This window comes from Danio aesculapii, chromosome 2 (assembly GCF_903798145.1).
Source record: "Danio aesculapii chromosome 2, fDanAes4.1, whole genome shotgun sequence".
NCBI classification, from domain to species: Eukaryota; Metazoa; Chordata; class Actinopteri; order Cypriniformes; family Danionidae; genus Danio; species Danio aesculapii.
Window position 1 is genome coordinate 57,252,581 of NC_079436.1, and position 9,705 is coordinate 57,262,285.

A 9,705-nucleotide genomic window follows, 5' to 3' on the forward strand; every position below is an offset into this window, starting at 1 on the left:
CGGTTCAGGTAATCAAAAAGCCAGCTCGCCTACATGATGTTTAATTATGGGTGGGTCGCAGTGGATAAGTTCAATCATTGTTATGCAGACCACTTTGCCTAAATAAAAAAGTTCAAACGCTTTGATTAAACTAAAGCGAAACTGACCGATCAATGGATGTTTGTCATAAAGAGTGATAATATAGGCTGCTCTTTAATTTTGATCATACAGTTAACAAAGATTCAATATTGAAACTGAATATTTCACTTTTATTTTATTTATATTACAATTGTATTTAACAGACCAGTTTGTGTTTTGGCCGCGGCATATAGCGGACCCTGAGGCACATCGCTTCACCTCAAAGTTTATTAGTTATTCTTGTTTATTTTGTAAATAACTGACCGACAAAAACTAAGATACAAATTGTACAAAACAAAATTCGTTCAAAGAATATTTTTCTTCCGAGAAAATATCTGAATTGTATATTTTTGTGCGTCTCCATCCGCTACACAACTGTGTGTTTGTTTTGCTCCAGGAAAAAAGGATAATGCTTGACTGTAATTGCTGCTACACAAACCCCTGTGATATATTAGCTACATTTTTATAATTCTTTGCACAAAATTATTTTAGCCTATAGCCTACTTTAAATAAGTCAAAATATATGCGATGTGGTCGCAGCATGCGTGTCTGTTTATAGCTTCTGTAAAAAAAGACATTTGACCAGCCTTTTAGCAAAGCCTATATTAATATATTGATATTCCTGTGCCAGTTTGAGAGTTTAACTACTTCACAACACTCCGTCACCTGAACTCAGCGCGATGGAGAAGGAGAAAAGTGCAGCGCTGAGGTAAAATCATATTCTCAAGTCATAATCTTTAAAATAATGACTTGTATTAAACATGTTGATAAAGGGATTTGGATATAGAAATTACAGCGGTGCGTTAAAAATGCTTATTTTCTGTGGAGCGATTGATTTGAGTTAGTAGGCCTGCTTTATTAAAATAAGCTTAAAATAAAAACAGCCTATGCTGGTTATTAAAAAGGATTCAGTGTTTTTAGTTTTGTAATCTACATTTGTAATTTAAGCGTAAAATACTTAGGGCAGGCCTTTTATTCCTTTTATTTAGTTTATTCTGTTTTTCTATACAATCAGAATTCACAAGCAAAAATAAATAATAAACTAAAATGGGCGGTGACGACGGTAATACCACATCACCGCGGTTGACATCTCGTTATGGCGGTAAGGCGGTTATCGTCACACCCCTACTGATGCACATGTAATTTTTCAGCTTTTTATTTTTAATAAATTTGCAACAATTTCAGAAACTCTTTTCACATTGTCATTATGGGGGATTGTGTGTAGAATGTTGATGAAATCAATTCATTTAATCCATTTTGGAATAAGGCTGAAACATAAACAAATGTGGAAAAAGTGAAGCTCTATCAGTACTTTCCGGATGCACTGTACATATATAGACCTTCATTGTTCTTGTTTCTTAATTAGCAAAAGTGCTAATAAGATGTGAATAAAGACATTCTGATATACTGAATGTTGTATTACGTTGTTTTGGTTTTGATGATTAAATGCCATTGTTAAATATGACCCATTAAAGATCAATAATAATACAGTCATGATTTCATTATCGTGTCATAAATAATTGATATTTTTCCTGATTTTTATCTTCATCAGATTCTCAACAGTTCACTTTGGATCCAAACACAGCGAATAAATATCTGGTTCTGTCTGAAGGAAACACAGTGGTGGAATATACATGTTCAGACCAGTCGTATCCTGATCATCCAGACAGATTTGATCATTGGCCTCAGGTGTTGTGTAGAGAGAGGTGTGTGTGGACGCTCTTACTGGAGCTGGAGTGGAGCGGTGCACGTGTTTATATCAGTGTCATATAAGAGCATCAGCAGAAAGGGAGGGCAATAAATAGTCTGTTTACACGCAATGATCAGTCCTGGAGTTTGCCTGCTCTGCTGACAGTTTCTCATTCTGGCATGATAATATAAAGACTGATCTCCCTAAACCCTCCGTCAGCTCCTCTAGAATAGGAGTGTATGTGGATCACAGTGCAGGAACTCTGTCCTTCTACAGCGTCTCTGACACAACAATAAGCCTCATACACAACTCCACACCACATTCACACACACTCTATCCTGGATTTAGGGTTTATAAGCATTCAAAAGTGAAGCTCTGTGATCTGACAGTGTAGATGATGCAGATACTTCATGTACAATAATGTGCAAATTCTCCAAATATCAGTCATGCTTTATTTGTGATGTTTATAATAAATTGACTTTAATAATTAACACTGATTTTATTCATCATTTTGTGTTCATAAGTTGTACTGAAGTGTGATTGTAGAGATGCGCTGATATTTTGGCTGATTTCTGTTAAAATCATCAGCACATCAGCTCCAGTGGTATAACAGTGGTTTGTTCTGTAGACAATTCGAAAAAAGTAAGAGGGTAATAATATTGATCTTAAAGAGCTCATATATGGGTTTTTGAAAATGCCCTTCCATGTAGTGTGTAACACAGCTCTAAGTGAAGTGAAATATCCAGCTAAGGCTTAAATCTGTAAGTGTACAGTGTTTAAAACTATTAATTCATCTATAAAAGAGTCGACTCATAGTGCTTCAAACGAGTCGTCTTGATAACGAGTCATTAGGTGTTTCGCGATGACGCAGCCACGAAAACCAAGCCTCGCCAGTAGTTACGCGCGCAAACCAGGGAGATTTGAAACCTGCGGCCCCGCCCACTAACACAGAAAAAACACTAGACACACACACACAGACGCCGCCGGTCGAATGAAGTCACGCTGTGCTCAGATGGATAATATTGACAGTCTCTACCCAAAGATGAGTTGTGAACTGTGAAGAGTCAGTGGTTGAGGTTTATTCACTAGTGTAAGTAAGTGCGATTAAAATTGTTGCCTCGTTTAACTTGCAAATTATGTATTTATTGTGTTTTGTTACTTGTTAACCTGGTACAGTACACGCGGTTACTCTTTAGTAGAGAGAGAGAGAAAAAGAACAGGTCGAGTTTGTGACGCCTAGGGGCTAGGAGACAGGAGACTCGCGTCGCTTTCCCTAGTTCTTCTGAGGAGCGTTGTGTGTGTGTGTGTGTGTGAGAGAGAGAGAGAGAGAGAGAGAGAGAGAGAGAGAGAAAGAGAGAGAGAGAGAGAGACTCGCGTCGCTTTCCCTAGTTTTTCTGAGGAGCGTTGTGTGTGTGTGTGTGTGTGTGAGGAGAGAGAGAGAGAGAGAGAGAGACTCGCGTCGCTTTCCCTAGTTCTTCTGAGGAGCGTTGTGTGTGTGTGTGAGAGAGAGAGAGGGAGAGGGAGAGGCTAGGAGACTCGCGTCGATCTCCCCAGTTCTTCTGAGGGGGTTGTGTGTGTGTGTGAAAAAAGCCTTACACTATGAAGCGTGTGTGCACTGTGACTACTTTTATATAGTTGATTACCAGCTGGGCATTTCACTCTGTCTCGTGCTGAAGCCTGTCACTGTCGACCAATCGCAGCAGGCTGTCATCGGTCCAATCAGCGCAGATTAGCTTCGCGCTGAGGACGGGTTTGAGAACAATGAATCGCTAACGATTCATATGGGAGTCGTTGGGATAATTAGGTAAAAATAAATGCAGATTATAAGACCATCAAAGTGTTTTATGACCTTGCATGCATATTAGACTGTTGTTGGAGACCCTTACAACCTAAATATAACCCTATTTCATGTATAATATGGGCTCTTTAATATTGTTTTTAAATATGTAAACCTGCTTTTATTCCATTCAAACTAAATAAAATTTGACTTTATCCTTAAAAAATATATTAAAGGAATTAACCGTGTAATTTCTGTGCTCCATTAAACATTACTTGAGAACGTTTCAAAGATAATATAATAATTCAATAATAATAATATATAGTTGATGATTAAATCAGCTTTGATAATGACTGTTTCCCCTAGTTCATTAGAAAGAAATAAGAAATAGACTTTCATGTAAATACCTTTATTAATTACGCACACAAGAAAACCAAACAATCAGCATATAAAACCATTTTGGTAACCGGTAAGCACAATAACCACAATTCTGTCATATCAGGAGCAAATCTGCAACACTCTCAAGACATTTGGGGGTCCTGCCCCACTCTTAGATCATGTGCAAATCTGCAATCAAGACTCCAAGTTCATTATACAGGGACTCAAAACAGTGACATAAGCCAACTCCTGAAACAGAGCCAGAAAACACCCCTTATTAATCAACCATCAATATCTCAAACATAAAACAATTAAATATTCATCACAAAGTTTTTAATCATCAAAGACAACAGCTCACAATATCCCACAGCAGTGCTAGAACATAAACAGCATGTGTCTCAATCCCTGATCATACCTGCACCAGCTACAACACTGCTACTCAGCGATGGCACCTTCAGGTATCCCCAACTGCACATCATATATAATACACATGATTACGTGCTTCACAGCGCTATAAACACCATATAACATGATTATTCAAACTCTTTCCCTGAAAAACACTGACGCTGCACAACTTTCATTATTTCCTCCACATTGTCTGCTCAGCGTGACCGCCACACTCCCTCCTCACAACCGCCACTCCATTCATAAACACAGCTCATGACTGGAAATTACCATATTCCATCTATCCTGCACCATTACAGTAAGTACGTCAAGGTTTGCAGACATCATTACAATATTAAGAAGACATATTACATACAATTTGTGTTTTGATTTGTCACATGAGCTGTAGTGCACCCTTTTAAACTAAATTTGACATCATTTCCAAGTATTAAACAGCATTTTTTTAGGAATCATATTAAATAATTCAATAAAATGATAATAAATATATATACAGAATGGCTTTATTATGCCAGAAAAATCTCCACCTCTCATTCATTAACAGTGCAGCGTTTATAGTGTAATTCCCTCTCTGACCGCATGAGGAAGCGAGTGTCGCTGTAACTTATGATCATATTCTACCAATGAACTCAATAATAATGTACTCAGATATAAGATATCATTAATAAGACATATTTTAAGGAACATTTAACTTGTCCTAACATGACGCTGTAATCTGCACCCTTTTAAACATGTTTTTAAATATTTTCCAATTATTAAACAGCAGTTTTAGCAATCATAATAAGTATAAATAATTTACAGAATGGCAGGAAGCCTTGAAAATACCCATCCCTCCTAATTTTGACGTCTCTCACTAACATTTATAATATCATGATTATATAATAAATTATACTCAGATTTACTTTATTATTCGAGACAAGATGGTGGCGCGTTCGGTTCGCGAGGCTCAGCGTCTCCCAGTTTCTGCAATTGCAGTATTATTCCTGCTCATTTCGGTCTGTTCGTGCAGAACAGCATGCCTTTACATCGTACACCGACAGGACATCTTGGATATTGGATTGTGCATTACGGACAGTTTTTATTAACAATCTTCGACTCATCCCTGAGATCGCCAGAACACCCGGTCTGAAGACCTACCCGGCCGGGCGGAAGTGCTCGAAGCGGCGCAGAGAACGTAAACAAAGACGGGGAAGCGCGGCGGGCTAAGACTAAGCTAAAGAACACCACACCGGCTCTCTTTACCCAGCATCTTTCTCGCCAATTACGGTTCACTGGTGAACAAAATGGATGAGATTCGACTGCGCATCACACAGCAAAAGATTATGGAACTGTAATGTCATGATTTCACAGAAACATGGCTAAACAGCGGATACCAGACAACGCATATCGCTAATGGAGCATCAAACATTCCGAGCAGACAGAACGGCGGATGACTCCGGTAAGACCAGAGGCGGAGGATTATGCATTTATATAACAAGCTTTGGTGCACAAACTCTGTCGTCGTTGGGAGACATTGCTCTGTTAACCTGAATTTCTAATGGTTAAATGTTAGACCGTTTTATCTGCCACGGAGTTCACCTCCACCATAATAACTGCCGCTTATATCCCTCCCGACGCTGATGCCAAGCTTGCTATGAATGAACTTCATGCAGCCATCAGCAAACACAGACTGCTCACCCGGAGCTGCTTTTATTGTTGCGGGGGATTTTAATCACTCAAACTTAAAGACAGTGCTCCCCAAATTCCATCAGAACATTTTCTGCCACACAAGGGGAACAAAACTTTAGACCAAGTTTACACAACATGGCTGAAACATATGCTGTGACCCCCTCCCCCACTTGGGTCAATCAGATCACCTTGTTTGTTTCTCACCCCCAAGTACTCACCCATCGTCAACCGTGTGAAGCCATCAGTAAGGACCATCAAAGTGTGGCCAGCTGGGTAGACTCCACACTCCAGGACAGGTTTGAAACACAGACTGGAGTATGTTGCTTCCCAGGCCACATGTGGCTCTCACACAGACATTGACAGTTACCCTTCCTCTGTTCTGGAATATATCAACACCACCATAGACAGTGTTACAACCCAGAAACAGATCACCACATACCAAATCAAAAGCCATGGATGAACAAGGAGGTGCGCCTCCTGCTGAAGGCACGCAACACTGCATTCAGATCAGGGGATGCACAGGCCTACAGCACTTCCAGGGCTAATCTGAAGAGGGGCATCAAAAAGGCCAAGCACGCTACAAGCTAAAGCTAGAGGAGCACTTTTCCAACTCTGATCCTCGGCGCATGTGGCAGGGCATCCAGGCCATCAGCAACTACAAACCCGCCAGTCCACACCCACAGCCACAAATGTCTCCTTCCTGAACGAGCTAAATGACTTTTATGCCCGCTTTGAAAGAGACAATACAGAACCCTACACCAGGAACACTACCTCAATCGACCACTCACACATCACACTCACCTCCTCAGAAGTCTACACCGCACTGATCGGATCAATGTGCGTAAGGCTGCTGGACCAGACGGTATTCCTGGCACGTCCTCAAAGCATGTGCAGAACAGCTCGCAGGGGTATTCACAGACATTTTCAACCTGTCGCTTAACCTAGCAACTGTGCCAACATGCTTTAAAACCACCTCTATTGTGCCAGTGCCCAAACACTCCAGCCCAACATGCCTGAATGACTACCGCCCTGTAGCATCACACCCAGCATCATGAGTGCTTCGAGCGGTTGGTCCTGGCACATCTGAAAGACTCTCTGCCATCCACACTGGACCCACATCAGTTTGCCTACCGTGGCAACAGGAGCACAGAAGATGCCGTCTCCATAGCACTGCACTCTGTACTCACACACCTGGACAATAAAACACGTATGCACGAATGCTGTTTGTTGACTTCAGCTCAGCAATTACACTGTCATACCCTCTAAGTTACTGATCAAACTTAGAGACCTGGATTCATCACGTGTCTCTCTGCAACTGGGTTATGACTTTTCTGACTAACAGACCTCAGAATGTTAGATCAGGCCACATCTGCTCCACCACCGTCACACTCAACACTGGTGTACCACAGGGCTGCGTGCTGAGCCCCTTCTCTACTCCCTCTTTACCATCGACTGTAGGCCTGGTAAGATCAACACCATCATCAAATTTGCAGATGACACCACAGTGATTGGTCTAATCAGCAATAATGATGAGACTGACGCCTACAGGGAGAGATTACAGCATCTGGCCACTTGGTGCACTGAAAATAATCTGCTCCTTAACACCAGCAAGACCAAGGAGCTCCTTGTGGACTCAGGAAGGGACGAACAGGCTCACATTGATCCCATCCACATTAATGGGATGGCCGTTGAGCCTGTCTCATCCTTCAAGGTTCCTGGGGACCCACATCTCAAAGGACCTTTCCTGGACCACCAACACCTCCAGCTGGTCAAGAAGGCTCACCAGCGCCTATTCTTCTTGAGGCAACTTAAGAAGAACCAGCTTCCATCAGCCGTCTTGGTGAACTTCTACCGATGCACAATAGAAAGCATCCTGACCAACTGCGTCACAGTCTGGTATGGAAGCTGCTCTGTTGCGGAGCGTAGGCACTGCAGCGGGTGGTGAAAACTGGGCCCAAAACGCATCACAGGGACTACACTGCCAGCCATAGAGGACATCCAGAAGAAACACTGTCAGCGCCGAGCACGCAGTATTCTAAGGACTCCTCTCACCCTGCTCACAGACTGCTTTCTCTCCTGCCTTCTGACAGGCTCCCCCGGACAAAAACCAGCAGACTGAGGAACAGCTTTTCCCCCAGAGCTGTCTCCCTTTTGAACTTTTCCCCTCCACTGACTCTTTTGCCCCCCCCCAATACTCCCCCCACTCTCCTCTAACTTATACTCCTACAATCACTGCACTATTTAACATTTGCACATTTAAAGTTTGCACATATTCATTGCACTGATTCATTTACTTGAACTGGACATACCCACTGCACATGGACATTTGTAATTGTTTATCTATTTGCCACTCCTGATTATTAATAGCATCCTGTACATATATTCATTTACTGTAAATCTGTTCATAGCTAATACAACCTGTATATAATGTTTCTTAGTACATCCATCTGTAAATATCACCATAGTTTTTCTATAACTGCAACTTTATAACTTATACCTGTATCCTGCACTTGCTGCTATTGCACTGCTGGTTAGACCGAAACTGCATTTCGTTGCCTTACTTGTACATGTGTAATGACAATAAAGTTGAATCTAATCTAATCTAATCTAATTTAGCAGACGCTTTATCCAAAGCGACTTACAAATGAGGACAAGGAAGCAATTTACACAACTATAAGAGCAGCAGTGAACAAGTGCTGTAGGCAAGTTTCAGGTGTGTAAAGTCTAAGAAGTAAGCATTAGTAAGTGTATTTTGAGAGAGAGAGAGTACAGTTAGTGGTATAGCCAGAGAGGCAGTTACAGATTAGGAAGAAAGTGGAGACTAAACAGTTTGGGTTTTTAGGTCGTTTCTTGAAGACAGCAAGTGACTCTGCTGTTCTGATGTAGTTAGGGGAGTTCATTCCACCAACTGGGCAGAATTGAATGCGAGGAGTTCGGGAAAGTGATTTCTTCCCTCTTAGAGATGGAACCACGAGGCGACGTTCATTCACAGAACGCAAGTTTCTGGAGGGCACATATATCTGCAGAAGTGAGAGCAGATATGAAGGAGCAAAGCCAGAGGTCACTTTGTAAGCAAACATCAGAGCTTTGAATTTGATGCGAGCAGCAACTGGCAGCCAGTGCAAACGGGTGAGTAGCGGAGTGACTGTGCTCTTTTGGGTCATCAAAGACCACTCGTGCTGCTGCGTTCTGAAGCAGCTGAAGAGGTTTGATAGAGTTAGCTGGAAGCCCGCTAGTAGAGAGTTGCAATAATCCAGTTTGGAGAGAACAAAAGCTTGAACAAGAGTTTATGTTCAGATAGGAAGGGTCGGACCTTTCTGATGTTATTGAGTGCGAATCTGCAAGATCGAGCAGTTCTAGAAATGTGCTCAGAGAAGTTTAGTTGGTCATCAATCGTAACTCCAAGGCTATTATAGATAGGAAAGGTTATTCAAGGTTATTATAGCACCTTCCCGACTATGGGTCATTTTAACCCAATGCATTGGGTTATTTTAATTAAATGTTATTTTCTATTGTTATTAATTTTAGAATTATGGCTGTGTAAGTAATGAATGTCTCCGCTGGGTCCTAATGGTCCCCTCAGTCGTTATTACTGTTGTCCTTTTCACTATCATTACATTACTATCATTGTTGTCATTCGCTAAAACAGATTGTTTTTTGTTGTTTTTCTCCA